The sequence below is a fragment of the Ambystoma mexicanum genome, chromosome 2p (assembly GCF_040938575.1).
Source record: "Ambystoma mexicanum isolate Mex_15411 chromosome 2p, UKY_AmexF1_1, whole genome shotgun sequence".
Lineage (NCBI taxonomy): Eukaryota > Metazoa > Chordata > Amphibia > Caudata > Ambystomatidae > Ambystoma > Ambystoma mexicanum.
The window spans coordinates 232234215-232252308 of record NC_090923.1 but is presented as its reverse complement, the minus strand read 5'-3'; positions in this window follow the sequence as shown (position 1 = coordinate 232252308).

Sequence of the window (18094 nt, the reverse complement as noted above, 5' to 3'; positions counted from 1 at the left end):
GGCCATAATTAGGAAGACATGCCTGACCGTCCCAATGCTCGGGATGCAGCTTCCTCGTCCTAGTACCTAAGTGGTGAAAATGTGTGGTGTTCACTCCTCTTAGTCTCCTCTTCCTTGTCACAGTACTATCATATGACACATTAGGGAAAGTAAGGGAAACAGTCTTACAATAGCCCATAAAGGTCGGGTTAAGGTCAGGTTGGTTGTTGGTAGGAAAGGGGAGATAGCATGTCTCCAACAAGGGAATCCTAGGTTTTCTCACTCTGTTTCTAGGCTTTTGGTGTTTGTCTTTTCTACAAATTTTGTTTGATCAATGGTAATGGAATGACAGTAACCCACAAAAGTCTCTGAAACTAGGATTTCCTCATGGAGTGGAAAGGGAAAATACTGTGTCTTACCTGAGGACATTTCCTTCCCTTTTCCCAAGAACGCTCCACCCGAGTGATCTTCCTTCACTTGTCCACCCCCAGGGTCAGGATCCAAAAGCGATGGCCTTTCCCTGGCCACCTCTGGATTCAGGGAAGGAAGATGTGAGGATGCCCTCTGCTTTCTTACAGTGGATTTAACCAAAAGTACTGTTAAGGACATAACTAGTTGTAATGACTTCAGTGACATAGTAAACTTGTATGGTATGTTTCATTTGAATATTATTTTCTTTATACTACTTAGGTATATTTCTATGCTGAATGATATATGTTACTTATAAACAAACTCTTGAACATTAAGGGAAATACTTTAGTTGCAGGGGCGTTAAGATGAGCAATACACGGTAAAAAAACCTTTGAGATTCAAGCCAAAAACCGTAGTTGCAGGGGCGTTAAGGTGAGCAATATATTGTACAAAAAACCTTGGAATTCAAGGAAATAAACTTTATTTGTAGGGATGTTAAGGTTATAACTTAATGCAACAAAACCCTGGAAATTCAGCTAATGCCAATTTAACTTTGCACCGATGTTGCGCAGCCTATGATAACAATGATGACTTCACTGATGACAGCACTGGTGACATCAGCTCTCCACTCACTAGCAGAGTAGAACTCCTGCACACGGGCACAGTTTTCATCCGGTTCATGGATGGTCCTTCAATCACAGACCCTGACTTTGGACAGCCGGTGCTGTATCTTTGTTGTACTTTTTGCTTCTCTCCATGATGCAGCTACGCCCTGCTTCTGCCCCTGCTGTGGGATTCACTGTGTCCTCTATTGCTATTTAACTCTCCCACTCTCTTTAATCTCGTCCTCGGTGGTGGGATATGCTCCTGGGGCAGTGTGTCTCCTCTATCCCTCACTCCTTCATACTTATAATTCAGATATTATCTTTTACCAAACAACTACGAATGAAAGCTTCACAAGTAGTGATATGATATATGTGTAGTTGTTGGCTATTTTTCACAACATACTCATTGTTATGAACTATTCTAAAATGCTAAAATCACATATGTAGAAAAGTAATGGTGTCCTAAATATGTGCATGTACCTAGAGTGATATTATGTCTGATGCCATCAGTTGAATAATCATTGTTTTCATATATGATATTAGTGAAGTCAGACATATTGGTATTAGTGATGTACCCACAATTTGACCATAATGATGAGATCACAGTTGACATTCCTAATGACATCACTGGTGACATGACTGGAGATATCACTAATAGCATCATCTATGCCATCACTGATGGAATCACTGATTACATTACAACACTAACCAGCCATGGGCATTGGCAATGACGTTTGGCAATGACGACTTTATATTTTAACACAATAAGGGGCCACTGTAAACTGTGATGTTAACATTGTGGTCATAGGCTGCTCAATAGGGGGCACGAAGTTAAGGTGGCTTTAGTTGAATTTCCAGGATTTTGTTGCATTAAGTTCTCCCCTTAACGCCCCTGCAACTTAAGTTTGTTTCGTGGAATATGATACATATGCTGTCGACTTTGCCTCAGCGATGTAGTGTCAGCAACACTTACAAGATTCAAAGATACTCAAAAAACCTAGATAGAGCCTGTAAAGATACTATTTTAGCATACATCATATCCAAGACAGCCTACATCACTTACAAAGCAGTCACAACCAAAGCACCACTCTACCTGGCTAGGAAAATGTCCATCCCAGAGGCCAGCACACTACCAGAAGCCACACCACCAGGCTGGAAGTGCTAGCCAGCATAGTCAATGGTAGTCGCAGTCCAAAACATCTAGAGAGCTGCAGGTTCACACGCCTATGCTACAGGGAAAAAAACAGGAAGCGTTCCTTTTCCTGCTAAACACCCTGTCTCTGTAAGAGGTTACCAATGCAGATGACTTAACTGTCGATAGTTGCCCCTGGGGTTGATATGCTGGTTTGTAATGGTGCCCTTCCCACCTCTAGTGCTGCGCTCCATATAATACAGCAAAGTGCCATGAACATTTTTATCCAGATGTCACAATCCATGCCATGCCTAAACACACTTCACTCTACAGCTTCTATAACATTGCTACCCTAGCCATCTCTGCTAAACAGTTGCTTACATTGTATCTACTATCTGCATGTAATGTGACGGTCCATTTCTCAATTTTGCGGTGCCGTAATTAGCTCCGAGGTCCCTTAGCGGGTTGGTACTTAACGCCTGCAAGAAGCAGGCGTTGATTCCTCCAACCCGCAAAGGGACCTCGTAGTACGGCGGTAAGGGTTAACGGTCACCGTTGCCATTAACGGTGACCGTTAACCCTTACCGCCGTCCGTGTAATGAGGCCCAATGTGTTTCAAAGCACTTCAAGGCAAGGGAGGGAACAAGGGAAAATACAATGGGCCTCATTCCGAGGTTGGTGCTACTCATGGCGCTATTAACACCATGACTAGCACCATTACCGGTACCGTGTCTGCCCTGGTTCAATGGGGACTTACCGGTCTAGTCCGACTTTTGCGGGACCGGTAAGTCCCCATTGAAAATGTCAATCCCCATTCCCATTGAGCCCCTATAGGGCTCAATGGGAATGGGGAGGGTGCTAATAACGGTACTGTAAATTATGGTACCGTTATTAGCTCTGAATTCCCTTTGTGGGTCCCGTCCTTAACACCTGCTAAAATCAGGCGTTAAGGAAGGACCTGCAAAGGGACCTCAGAATAGGGCTCAAAGGGATTACCGGCACCGGTGTCACTACCGGTGCCCGGAATCCCTTTGCGCCTGGTATCGTAATGACCCCTATAGTCTTTTCCTCATCACGGCTCACGTGCAAATCAGCTCACGAGTTCGTGTCAACAAAACGTGTTGTGGTTTATGTGCACAGTTTCTTCTTCACCCTGCAACTAGGATGCACAGAGTGTCCGTTTTTTATGTCCTTATCCCCTTTTGTCTAGAGAAAGTGTCCAAGTGAAGCCACAACTTGCAAAAATTCTTTGTCTTTTCTTTGCTGCTCATGCGTCCTTCTTCCTCGTCATGGATCTCGTCTGCACGTGCTGTGGTTCTTCCCCGTCGTCTGTAGTCTCTTCGCGGTGGGGTGCAGCTAGGGGGCCTTCTCCGATATAGGGCTTAATGTCATTGAGAAAAATCCATGCTCTCCTGCCCTGCAACTTCACAGCTGACGGAGTGCAGTCCTCCACGATGAAAGGACCATTGAATCTTGGCTCGCCCACCTTTTCCTCGTGTGATTCCTTACTAACACAGTATCTCCAGGGAAGACGAGTGGAACACGTAGATCTTTAACTGGGTCTGTTGTAGTGTCTTCTTCTGTGTTTTGTGCTGTGCTGCACCCTTTTCGTCGTTGCTGCAGTTTATCTGAAATTACAGTTAGGCTGGATGTCATGCAGTTCAGGTACTTTTGCATTTCGGATCCCAGGACCTCTTGGGTTGACAAGGCATCACACCTAGCTCTGTCTCGAGGGGTTAGGGGAGTTTTCATTCTCCTTCCTGTGACTATCTCGTGTGGTGTAAGATGATGGTCGGAGCCGAGTTGGTTCTGAAGGGCATAGAGTGCCAGAGGAAGGCAATGCAACCATCCCCTCTTTAGAGTAAGCTTCAACTTGACTATCCTTTCTTTTAACAAGCCTTTGAGCCTCTCACAGATCCCATTACCTTCTGGATGATACGCCAACGAGAACCTGTGCTTTATACCAAGCAGCAAGCTGATCTGCTCAAAGACTGCATTTACAAAATGAGCCCCATTATCTGACCTCATCACTTCGCACACCCCCCACCTAGGGAACACTTCCCTCACTATGAATTTAGCCGCACAGGTAGAGTTTGAGTGTGTACATGGACCTGCTTCTATCCATCTAGAGAATGGACACACCACTACAATTAAGTATCTGTACCCGTTGCATACTTGAATCATGTCGAAGTAATCGACATGCAAGTGCTGAAAGGGCCCATTTGGCCTGGGAATGACTCCTCTCATTACTTTTAATGTGTGCCCAGCGGTGAATTGCTGGCAGATTATACAGCTCACCATAAAGAATGCAACATGCTCAGCTAAATTCGGTATAAACCAGTCTTCCGCGAGCGTTGCTGCTAGATTCTCCTTTGTGATATGCACCGGGTAATGTAACTGCTCCAGCGCTATTTTTAGCAGGGCTACAGGCATCACTGGTTTACCAGTGCTGTCTTGCCTCCACAAGCTCCCCCTGAATTTCCATTAGTTGTGTTTGCCCCAAATTGCTATAGGCTTCAGGTGTGGTTCGTGCCACCATCATCCTTTCATGGGTGCACGCCACTTCCACTTCCATAACCATCTCATTTTAGGATGCCATACGCTTGGCTTCTGTGTCTGCTGCCTGGTTTCTGTGTGACACAAAATGTGTCCCCTTTGTGTGGGCGGTGCATTTCACGACCGCTATGCCCACTGGGAACTGTAGTGCCTTTATTACCCTGTCCAATAGGGATGCGTGCTGCACTGGTGTGCCGTCTGCTCGGAGGTAGCCCCTCCTTTTCCAGCGTGCTAAGCCAGCGTGCACTGTTGACGTCACATAGGCGAGTCACTGTACACCGTTACTTCCTGGTCTGCATGATTCTCGATGGCGAGTATCAACACCAATAATTCTGCAGCCTGCGCTGAATAATGAGATAGTATTCATGAACTGACGAGTACTCGAAATTCTCCATTTGCTATGTGTTTCATTACAGCGACGCCTGTGTATCTTTGTCGTCATCTTGATTGATTCTTGAAGACCCATCAATAAAGACGATCTCCCCTCCTGCCAGGGCATTTTCTTTCAGCCTGGGGATTTCGTCATAGAATTCTTTATAATTTGCACAGTCATGTATAGGTTCTCCTTCAGTGACTGGCTCAGCTATGATTTTACATCAGACTTTTTTAATCGATGGGTTGGATATGATCACTTCATAAGCAGACACTCTCTGAGATGTTAATGTGCCCTTAGGTTTCTCTAGGATGGCAAATAATGAGTGCTCAGCATACAAAGTCCTGGAGCATCCCATTACAATGGTTGTCGCCTTCTCTATGGTGAACGCTGTGGCAGCTAAGCTTTGTTCACATAGGAAGTGTCCCTTCATTACTGGGTCCAGATTCCCACTGTAATATGCTAGGGGGTTGTACCCCAACAAAGTTTTTTGAGCGAGCACTGCCGTCATGACGCTGCCATCTGTGTGTGAGAATAGGTAAAATAACTCTGCATAGTTAGGAATCCAGAGAACTGGAGCTGTACAAATCGCTCCCTTGAGTTCAGAAAACCCTTTCTCCATCGCCTCAGACCATTCCATTTTTTCCTTTGTCACTTGGGCCTTCTTTAGGGCCTGAAGTAAAGGCTTAGTATACGAGCTGTAGTCGAACACCCATGCCCTAATATAGTTGCACAGGCCTAGAAAGCTCTGCATTTGCTTTATCGTGTGTGGCTTGGCCGTGTTCAATATGCCTCAGCCCTTTCTGGGGTTACCTTCTTCCCTTCATGAGAGATTAACTGGCCTATGTACAGCACTTCCTGTTGACAATATTGTAGCTTTTCCTTGTCAACCTTATAACCTTTTTCAGCCAGTGTAGTCAGTAGCTGAACAGAATCGTGCCTGCATTGTTTTTCTGTGGTACTGCAGATTAGGATGTCATCCATGTACTGCAAGACAACACTCTTTAATTCAATATCGCTTAGGTCCATCTGCAGGACTCTGTTAAAAATGGATGGGGACTCACAGTATCCCTGTGCAGTCTCGTGCTTTTCAGATGCATTTGTCTGAATGTGAATGACGTCAGATCTTGTGAGTCATGGTGTAACGGGATTGAGAAAAAGGCATTTTTCAAGTCAATCACCGTAAAATATTTTGCCTCAACGGGTATATTACATACAATTGTAGATGTATCAGGGTCTAAAGGGAACTCAGCTTCAACAATATCGTTTAATGGCCTTAAATCTTGGATTAAACGCCAAGACCCCCCCTTTGATTTCTTGACAGGGTAAACCGTCGTATTACATGGCGATTCTGACATCACTAAAATGCCCTGGCCCATCATCGCCGAGATTGTCTTAAAAATCCCTTCGTCTGCCTCTGGACATGGGATATTGTTGGACTCTTGGCAGAATTGCTCTTCGCTTTAGTTTAATTTTCACTTCTCCCACCCCCTTCAAGAGGCCTACATCATAGGGTCCTGTAGTCCACACTGAGACAGGTACTTTAGCTATATCCTCATCAAAATATTCCGGACGTTTCAGTGCCAACATCATTCTCTGAGGCACTTCTCTTTTGATCATTTTTACCTAAAATACGAGACTCACTTCCACCCTTGTCTCTTCCGTGTCTGATTGTTCTTCAAACAGATCGTCATCGGTGACGTCAGTCACTCGATACCCTTCTTCGATGGCGATGATCGAGCACCATTGTCTGCCTTCATCATCGTATCCTTCAACAATGCTACTTTTCCTCGCACTGCAGCTGTGTGTATCATCAAGGGAAACACTTGTCCCTCCTCCTCATGCATAGGTATTCTTGGTCTGAATAACAACTCATCAGGGGTTCTCATAGTTCTATTTGCAAGGTCTGGCAAACCTGCCATAAGCACACGAGTGTGGATGGGAATTGCAACTTCACTAGTGAAGTCCCTATTAATTGTTCATCTTGGCCTTGCCCTATGTATCTTGGCTGAAACTTCTCAGGCCCGAGAAGGAGGCAGTATTTTAGTGCTAACCATACTTTGGACCCTGAAGTCACACATGGAGCAAATCCGCAACATTGATTTGCCCAGCTTTTGTATGCTCTTTTAGCCTGTTTTAAATGTGTGTTTGTTTGTAGCAATACTTCATTTAACCTTGCATGATATTTCTTTACTTCTGGTGCCCTGCTGGAAAGAGGTTTTGTTAATGCAGATGATTTTGAATGGAATCCCAATTGGCAGGAAAAGGATGACTACTCTGTGGAAGTGCTTAGTGTATTTGTTATGAGCAAATTCTGCACTCCAGAGCTGATGTACCCTTTCCTCATCACTTAATAATGGAGCTGCACCTGATTTGTCCTTTCTATTAGGCTACCTGTTTGTCGATAATAAGCAGTAGACATATGGTTGTCTGAACCCAATGAGGAACAGAAGACCCTCCACAACTTGGAAAGGAACTGACTTCCTTATCAGAATTGATAACTGGAGGTATGCCAAATAACCTGACAACTTGGAATGTAAAAATGTAGCACGTTGTTACTCAACTCAGAATATAGCACCTCTCTATTATAACAACAAGGCATTCTAATTAACATAATATGAAAGAATATAGCCAAATAAGTGTCCAAACCACAATCAATGCTTGGATTTCACTTTGGTGTGCATACACCTCATACCAGAGAGCCCACATTTACAAAATCAGTACATATTATTTTATCATAAAAATAAATAAAAAACACATTTTTGTACAATATTATATAAACAAAAGATAACATAAAACAACTAAACATAAATTTAATTCCATATTTAGCATCAAATACTGACGAAGAGTCATTGGGCCTCATTACGAGTCACCCGGTATGGAAACAACGGTGGCGTTAAACCCGCCGCCACAGTTGTTTCCATACCGGGTGATTCGGGGTCCTGCAGGCGGAGGTGTCATTCCCGCCAGGTCTGACCTGGCGGGTTTAACACCGCCCGCCTGCAGGCGGACGTGGAAACACCGGCACCATCACGAGATGGTGCCGGTGTTTCTATGGTCCCCATTCCCATTGAGTCCTAGGGGACTCAATGGGAATGGGGATTTACCGAATTCCACCTCCGGAATTCCTGGGACACCGGGGTTGTAATGCCCCGGTAATTCCAGGAATCACGGAGGCGGAATGGTAATACGAGTCTGGCGGTAACCGAACCGGAAAAAACCATCAGGTTACCGCTGGACTCGTAATGAGGCCCATTATCTTGCTGACACTACAACACTAGTAAATAAGGAAACACATTATCATAGGGTGCAAATCCTGAGTACAAACGGAACAATTTATAAGGATTCCGAATACATTGAAAATTAACAAAAATACCATACTATGAAGCTGATTAGTTTTGTGACACCTGTTTCTGCAATAATGAATTACAGGCTGAAGTCCATCCTGCTTCTCTAATTGAGCAGAATGTGCCCAAACAGAGAAGCAAGTAGTACGTGGTGGACACATATTTTGACCAGTCGATAGGCTGGAATGTCCCTGCACTTTAATTGGCTGAAAAGGAGGGCATTCGGGCCAATAAGGGTGCTCAGAATATTCCCGCTTTCTGCGTGGGGACAAAATAACCATGCAATACTTGGGTTGGGTTTTGGCAGCCGTATGGCCGGGATTCACAAACTGTTGGGTGGAAATGGTAGTGGAGGAATTCACTGCTTGTGCTTCTGCCACATAAGTGTCATACATTCCTAGACTGCATGCTCATTCTATCAGGGGTGGACTCGGAACCAAAAGAGGCCCTGGAAATAATGTTCAAAGTGGCCCCATATTACACCTTATCCGCAAGCCCAACTCGTTTTCATTGAAAAATGTGGAAATAAAATAGGTTAGCACACACAAGAGGCCTATTGTGCAGCGGCCTACCAGGAAATCTCCAGAGTACACTATAGGCTAGTCCACCGTTGCATTCTATGACCAAAATGAGGTATGATTTTTGAAGCTCCAAAAATACTAAAGACCATAATCCTGACATCATGGAACAAAATCACATGACTTCAGATCCTGACTTTCCCTGTAAGACAATTTCTTACAAGAAGTGAACCAATCACCGGGAGAACACATGGATCCATGCTGCCCTGCATTTCACGTGTATCAACAAGGAAGATACTTGAAATAGACAAGCCTCTTGTAAATACAGGTAACTGAAACACAAAGGCTGTATTAAACAGATTAAATTAATCAAAACAAGATAAGTGCCATCACATTAAGTAGGGGAGGAAGGGATGTGTCTTCTAATATGTAATTCATTTATAATGCACCGTCATCCGCCTGGAACCAAAACCATGTAACAGAAGAAAACTCGGAGGATCCTCTTTCTCTCACCAGGCACCGAAAACCTGGAACGACCTACCTAAGAATATACGGAACACAACAAACCACCTAGCATTCAGGAAACTCCTCAAATCATGGCTCTTCACAGCGTAACTACAACAGCGACGCACTAGAATTCCCACCCCGTTAAACAACAATGGAAAACACCAACCTCAGCCACTCCCAATACGGACATACACAGAACCCAAAGAACAGACCCCCACAACAGACCGTAAGATATTAAGGGAAATAGCCACTAAAGGAAGGTCACCATAGAGAGATTGCATAGTCAGACCGAGATGAAAGCCCTTAAACGACTCATCCATTGCCTCCCGGCCGTACCATATCCAAAACCCCAGCAGACACATTTCGATAAAAAGTTTGTGAGAGGAGACCAAAACACCAGCTCCAGCACCCAAGGAGGAGAATAGATACCCAACCCACATTAATCAATCTATCAGCATTAGAACTCCTACAGAGCTCGCTAGAATAGAACGGCGAGGAGCAATTAGAACAGTTACAGAGCACGTTAGAACAGTTCAGGGAGCGCCAAACACGAACCTAAAACCCTGCCAGGCTTAACCCCTTTGCCCACCCTGAAGAAATTGGGAGGATCGGTGAGAGCAACGCTCGGACAGAGTTCAGAATTTTAGCATGTTAAACTTCATACAACCCACTAACAAAAAAACTCAGCATTTCTGCAGACTTATCTCACTCAAAAATCTCACACAACCATCTCTCGCACAACAACCCGCACGCACTTCACAACACCGCAACAACACATAAGCCGCACCAACAGCACACGAGGACTGACATCGATCCGATACTCACACCAAAGCTCAGCACCGGTATACCGAGTTGAAGCTGCCAACAGAACACCACTCCTCTCACTATCCTACTCCCGCTCCACCTACTAATCCATCCCACCTTCTTGTTTGCAGATCCGCCAGAGCGCTTGGGCACCAACTCCGTTGGTGACGGTGCGCGGTACAAATACCTCTAACATTTAACATTTAACTTATTTCACCTGCCTACAACTCATAGTTTAAAGCACACATTCCGCATACTATCCCATGAAGAGCTTGCAATACTAAACAAGCGACTTCTGAGCTCTTCTCGTATGCACCTTAGAAGCATCAGGACCTGGTACCAAAATCTGTAGCTAGGACTCCCTAAAAAGGAGTGTCCTAGTACCTAAATCTACAGGTTGGCAAGTGTTCGCTCTACGGACACAGACATGGGTTCTGTGCAGTATCGCACAGCATTTCGGGTATAACTTTTAGGCACGGTTCTTTTCCATTCCAATTGTTTTCCGGAAATGAGAAGCATCATCATTTGTGACAAATCAGAATGCAAATGAATATCCTTCATGGAATTCTAATTAATTGACTACATAGAAGCAATTTGCTCTCCAGGACAAAATGTAATTACCATTGTGATGCTATTTGCATAGTACACGTTGGGCCTCCAACATTCGCAATCGTTTGTATTCGCGTAGGATTGCTGTTTCGTACAGATAATCACTTCAGAAGATGCAGAATAAGGGATCCGTCTTCTCAATTTCAGCGAGTGCCAATTCTTTTCTCACAGCCCTCTCTCTACCCGGGAGAGTTCTGCAGCTTGTTGGCAGGAAGTAGCTGCTGATCGCTGACGATCGCTCCTGGGGATGCAGAATATTGACGGCAGAATAGTTACTGTCTCTGTGCACAGGAAGCATACATTGCTGCAGCAGTGACACCTACAGGTCAGTGAGAGTTCTGCATTGGTTGATATCTTGGGATTTACTGGTGAGTCCTAATAACCGATTAGGGTGGGTCTGTGAATTTAGTGCTGCTTTAGGGAACAGATATCCAATGAGTGCTATCCTGTGAAACAGGATGAGATCCTCTAGAGAACGGCCAGATAAACACAGACAATAGGACTGCAGTGACTCCTACTGACCTGCCAAGGAATTACATGGGGGAAGCCTTTGATGATGCTGAGGACACTAATACAGCAGGAGCTCGACCTGTTAAAGTATGCCATTGACCAGGATCTTGGTGAACTTGGTAGACATGGATGCTGCAGTGACCACTATAGACCTATGAGGGTATGCCATGGATGAAGTTCTGAATGGACCATACCTGGATGAAACAGTGACCACTAGTGATCAATGACATACTGTAACGTTCTGGAGGAAAGTGACAAACACTGATGCAGCACCAGTAGTTCAACATTTAATTATTTATTTATTTATTTTACATTTATAAAGCGCTCACACAGCCCGCAGGCATCGAGGCGCTGTTACAGGAATTGTTTGTTTTTCTTAGTTGCGTAATTGTGTTTTTTTTTTTTGCAACATGCAACTAATGACCTGTGAGAGGATACTCTTTGCTATGGTACTGGAGGGCTTCACCAGCCAATGAAGAAGCAGAGGTATTTAGTGATTTAGTGTTTCTTGGGGACTAGGGTATTACTTAAGGCCCTGGTGGAGCAAATCACAGTTGCTGATGCAACACTTGAGGGGGAGAGGGCAGTCAGAATACAGCATATCCAATTGGTGCATTGACAAGAAGTGGTGGTATGGATTTGTAATGTGGGAGTGAACAAGTAAATCCTCTTATACTACAACGGTGCACTTGGGTGACATTGCTGTGCGTGAAGCACGGTGAATGTATATATATATATATATATATATATATATATATATATATATATATATATATATATATATATATATATATATATATATATATATATATATATATATATATATATATATATATATATATATATATATGATAATATATAATTGGTTATTTATAACGCGCTTAATACCCAGAGGTTTCTAAGCGCGGACGTGGGGATCGAACCTGTTGCTCTGCTTCGTCATGCTTCCAGGGCGAGCGAGTTGCCCCTCAGCTATCCTCCCGAGACAAACACTCGGGAGGATACCATAACAGGCTTGTAGCGCAGTCATGTCGACTGGAATATTTAAGAGTGTGTAGGGACCTCTTTCCGAGGTTGGAGGTAGCCATGACGCTATTAGCGCCATGGCTACCCCCTTACCGCATACCTGGTCCGGGTTCCCTGAATGGGGAATTACCGGGCCATTCCAACCTTGACTGGCCCGGTATTACCCCATTCAGGGAACACAACCCCATTCCCATTCGAGCTCCCATAGGGCCCGTTTTTAGCATGCTGGTCCTTTAGCGGCTCCCACTAAAGGTAAAACCAGCCGCCCTTAGCGGGACCCGCTAAAGGACCTCTTAATGTGGCAGTAAGGGGTTAACGGCACCGGCACCCTTACCGGCGCCGTTAACCCTTACCGCCCACCTCGGAATGAGGCCCTATGTGTACAGCAGCCATATAGCAGGCCTTCTGTTCAGCATGGCCCCCATCTGATGGACACAAAAGACATGTGAGAGTATGACACTAGCAAGGCCACAGGGGCAGTCATAGATGAAGCAGTGGCATCTGGTGGCTCAGGGATAGAATGCCACTAGTTGAGGTCCTGGTTGTGGAAGGAAAGAAACGCAGCTACAATACTGAGACCTTGAGTCCAGTTGGAGTAAAAACTGTATGGTTGTTGCAGTGACACCTAGTGGCGAGTAGGGCATGTCATTGGGTAGCGTGATGAAAGGAGCAGCCAAAATGGGGCAGCAGAGAAAGTAGCACTACCTAGATTACGTACGGTGATCTCCTTTACACTGGACTTCCTCACTCATCTCAAAAATGAGACCTCACCATTCCCACAGAAGCTTCATACCTACACTTTGTTTACGTTTCTCATTATTACCTTTATGTAAGATATAGTGCACTAGACAGTTGAGAAGCGACCTGTATGTAGCAAATGGCAGACACCGCAGCTTATCGCAACATTGCACGTTCTATAGAATCGAGGAGGACCTAGTGGGAATGATAGTTGACACAAAATGGGCACTGGATATATGAACCCTCACGAGAGCGGTGACGTACCCCGCACCACAGCTTTCCGATATAGGCCCTTATCGCAACATTGCACGTTCTATAGAATCGAGGAGGACCTAGGGGGAATGATAGTTGACACAAAATGGACACTGGATATATGAACCCTCACGAGAGCGGTGACGTACCCTGCACCACAGCTTTCCAATATAGGCCCAATAAATGATGGGGGGTGCATTAGGACCCCACTTCCGTCTGTCTAAGCAACTTCAACATAATCTCTGTGCTAATTTGAATGAAGCCACATACACAGAAATTAGTGTCCACCCCGTCCAAGGGGAATTGTATCTACTATCTTGTTGAATTACAGAGTTCGGTGGTGTTTAAACTCCAACCTTGCGTAGATTGACCACTAAATTCAATGTTGTGCTTTTTAGTTCATATCATGAATAGCAAACAGTTCATCCCCAGTCCAAGGAGGACTTTTATGTGATATCAATGTTATATAACAAAATGCTGTATTATTAAAACACCAACCTTCTGTAGATTGACCATTACATAGAATGTTGTGCTTTGTGGTTCATATCATAAATAGCATACAGTTAATCTACGGCCTCAATAGACAATATAAAGCATAGGTCCTTCCTCTCCTCTATCTCTATCTCTATCTCTACCTGTGGTGTTCCTCTGGGGTCTAACCTCTCTCCCTGGCTGTTCAATCAATACCTGCCACTTCTTGCCCACCACATTGTCGCGCTGTGCCCCAACTTCCAGTGCCAAGCGAATGACACTCAGCTCATTTTCAGGCTACCCTCAGCCACCTCTTCTCCCCCTCTCATCTCTGACTGTCTGTCCGCCATCCAGGAGTGGTGTGCCGCCAATCATCTCTGCCTTAATGCCAGTAAGACCAAGATTCTCCTCATCGGCACACCCGCCCCCTCCTTTCCTGTCACTCTCTGGCCGGCCTCTCTTGGCCCTCTTCCTGCTCCCACCTGTGAGGCTAAAAACCTCTGGGTCATCTTTGGCTCCACACTCTCCTTCTCTCCTTACATCTCTGACGTCTCTAAGAAGTCACAATACCAGCTGCACCTCCTCAGAGGTATTCTTCCTTTCTTCTCCTTCCCCCAGAAGCTCACTGTCTCCAGAGCGCTGGTTCTCTCTAGGCTGTACTACTACAATAGCCTTTTTCTCAATCTGCCTGCTTCTACTCTCCGCCCTCTGCAACTCATCCAGAATAGGACAGCGAGACTTATCCTTGGCCACAAGCCCAGGGATCGTATCTCTCCAGGACTGAAATCTCTGCATTGGCTCCCAGTGGCTGCGAGGATTAAGTTCAAAACCCTCTGCATTGTCCACAAGGCCTTATGACGCCTTGGGCCTCAATACCTTCAACTCTCTCTTCCTAGATATATTCCTTCTCGAGCTCTTCAATCATCCACCTCCAACTCCCTCTTGGTCAGTCGCTTCTCCAAGCAACGAGTTGGTGGTAGATCTCTTTCTTCGGCTGGGGTATCCCTCTGGAACAACCTCCCTGCCTCCCTGAAGCATGAGGAGAATCATCTCCGGTTCTGGAAGCACCTCAAAACCTTTCTCTTTGCTTCTGCTTTTTCTCCTCTTCTCCTCTGCTGACTTCCTGGCTGAAACCTAATCTGCACTGGTTACCTGGCCGCCCTATGATCTCGATCCCGGGTCCCCCTGCCCCACCAGTCACACCCCTGCACCGCCTTCCTGGCAACCCCCGCAATTGGGGACTGTTTCTATATTCCTACAGTCCCACTACCTGCACTTGACATCTGCTGTCTGCACTTACCCTTGCCCTTGCCACCTGCTGGCCGTACTTTTACTTATTATTTATTATCCCATGTAATGTCCTGTTCCCTCTCCCTTCCCCCTGCACTCTCCCCCACCCCCATGCACTTGTGCAATCTGAATGTCACCTAGCCTAGTAGGATCGCTGTCTGTCTTCCCTCTGTTCCAACCCCTTGCCTCGTCGCACCTTGAAACACTTGTGTATAGGAGCTATTCTTACTTTAAAAAAATACCATGAACCTTTACTAAAAATACAAAAAATTCAGAAGGAAATGACAACTATCCAACATATCAAAAGGAAAAAAAGAAAAAAAGACAACCAACCTAAAAAGGAAATACATTTTTCACAATACATACATAAATTAATCTAAAAATAGGCTAGGATTTCAACAGATGCGGTAGCCAGTCCAAAGAACATTATTCCATTAGTTTACAGAGTTTTAAGACATGAAATACTGAAGCTGTTAGAGCAATGTTGTATCCAGAAACCAGATAATCCCAGAAATAATCTGCAATAATCCCTTACTCACAAGATATGAATCTCCTAAATAGCATCTTTCAAACTGCCCATGCTCCCTTGACAAGTGGATCTTCTTCTGCGGGTGTTTGAAGACTACAATTCTTGATTTGAGGGGGTTGATGGTGAGATCATTTAGTTCTGTATATTCCCCCAGCTTTGACAAAAGTCGCTGCAGACCTATGGTTGTTCTATCCAACAAGGCAATGTCGCCTGCATAGGCCAGCCAATGGACCTTCTTTCCATTTATTTCTGGGCTATTCTTACTTCTGTGGATGGGGCTGGAGGCAAATCCTTTCCGCCAACAACTTTCATTAAAGCATGTTGGAGAGCTCTTCTGAAGAAAAACAAGCAGGATATAGTGGGTAATTCCATCACCACGATCAGGCTGAATCCTGGCATTAAGTTGGATGGGAAATCTCTTCTGTGGCCGATCTGGCTACTGAGGTGTATCCAGTGTCTAGAAGATCTAGTGAATGGGCAAAAATGGCTCAATTTCAAACAACTATGTACAAGTAAGGGCCTACAGGGCTGTAAAATGGGGGAGTTTAGAAAGTTGAAGAAGTTATTGATGAACAAAATTCCCGATGCAGACAAAGGGTGGCATGTCTGGTTGAAAGACTTTGCATCAGAAGGCCATTTGGCATCTAAAGTATACAAAGAAGCTGAGTCAATACAAGGCGCCAAATTCAGAATTGCTGGTCAAATTGTCGGATGCACTAGACACTGAGATGTGCGAGAATAGGTGGTCGAATATTTGCAAAAATGTATCATTAACATCCTTAAACCTGGGAGAGAAAAGTCATCAGATCAAGATTTTAATCAGGGTTTTTTGGGCACCTGAAAGACTACATGCTAGGGTCCTTCTTGATTCGGAAGGGTGCTGGAGATGTATACATGCTAGAGGAACGTTTGAGCATATGATCTGGGGGTGTTATGAACAGAGGCGCTTCTGGAGGAAAGTTTCACTGAAAATGAATGAGGTTCTTATACTGGATCTGGAATATGACTATGTAAGTGTGATTCTGGGCGAAGATGAATTAATGGCAGATCTCACATATCCTCAACAATTTTGATTCTTCAAGGCTTCTAATTCCGCTAAAAAAGTTATTCTAAGGAAGTGGAAAGATGTGGAAAGATCTAAGTTTGAAGAATGGATTTCAGACTTTAATCAAGTGGCTAGAATGAAGAGAATTATCCTTTTCAGAGATAAAAAAAATGAATTTATATGGCCAGATTTGGGGAAGGTTCCTAGAACTGTTAATCTAAGAATGTCCTCATATCCTCCACTTCTCTTTATTCTTTTTAGTGAGGTTCAATATACTGTGATGACTCGTGTGATGTTTTTATATTTTGTTTTTGTGTTGTAGAACTGCTGACTTCTTAATATATGTTTTGTATTATCTGTTATGTTTGTATATCAGATAAAAAGGTAAATATAAAAAAAAGAAAAAAGAATGTGCCTATTCCACTTTCTGGCTCATATGGCTCATATAACAAGGCTTTCTGAGTGATTCCCAAAATGAAGAATATCACAAATCACTCCTGCATACTTTTTTTATATAGGTAAAAAAATAGAAATGGTAGACCGAAGGCAACCCACAGCATAAATTACAAGGAAAACCCCTTCCTGCGGGCCCTCCTGTGTGCCACAGGAAATAGAGGTTTTCGGTAGTTTTCACTATACCTATAGCCGTGCCCCCAGGTCAATCCTGACAACCAGGGCACTCTAAATGGGCATACGGGCAGCAATGGTTAGTTCTTTGACCCAAAAGGTCCTTCAGAAAATGCAGTATGGAGAAACACTGGGGCACCGGCAAACCCCTCTTTCTAAGTTTTACAGAGAACCTGTCCTACAGGGAAACTTCCCAAAAATGTCTCTTGCTTTACACACAAAAATTCACTTACTCTTTCCGCCACTGCCGGACGCTTGCCCAGGTCGGCTAGCAACCAAAATACATTTAAATTATATTTAACTTTTTAGTCTTTGGTAAATCTGACAAGGCCTCGCCCCTTTTTTTCTAGGCGTGCCTTTGATCGCTTGGGGAAGTGGAATTGCGCAAGCCCAACAGTCCCGTCTCACTAAACGTTTCACCTCCTACCTCTCAGATGCGCCACAGGCCAGGGTGTAGCCAATTAGATTTTACTTTTTAGTCTTTGGTAAAACTGACAAGGCCTCGCCCCTTTTTTCCAGGCATACCTCTGATCGCTTGGGGAAATGGAATTGCACAAGCCCAACAGTCCCGTCTCACTAAACGTTTCCCCTCCTACCTCTCAGATGCGCCACAGGCCAGGGTGTAGCCAATTAGATTTACCTTTTGAGTCTTTGGTAAAACAGACAAGTCCTTGTCCCCTTTTGTTTCTGGCTGTGCCTCTGATTGCTTGCAGGAATGGGACTGTGCAAGCCCAACACTTGTATATAGTCGAAACACTTGTGTAT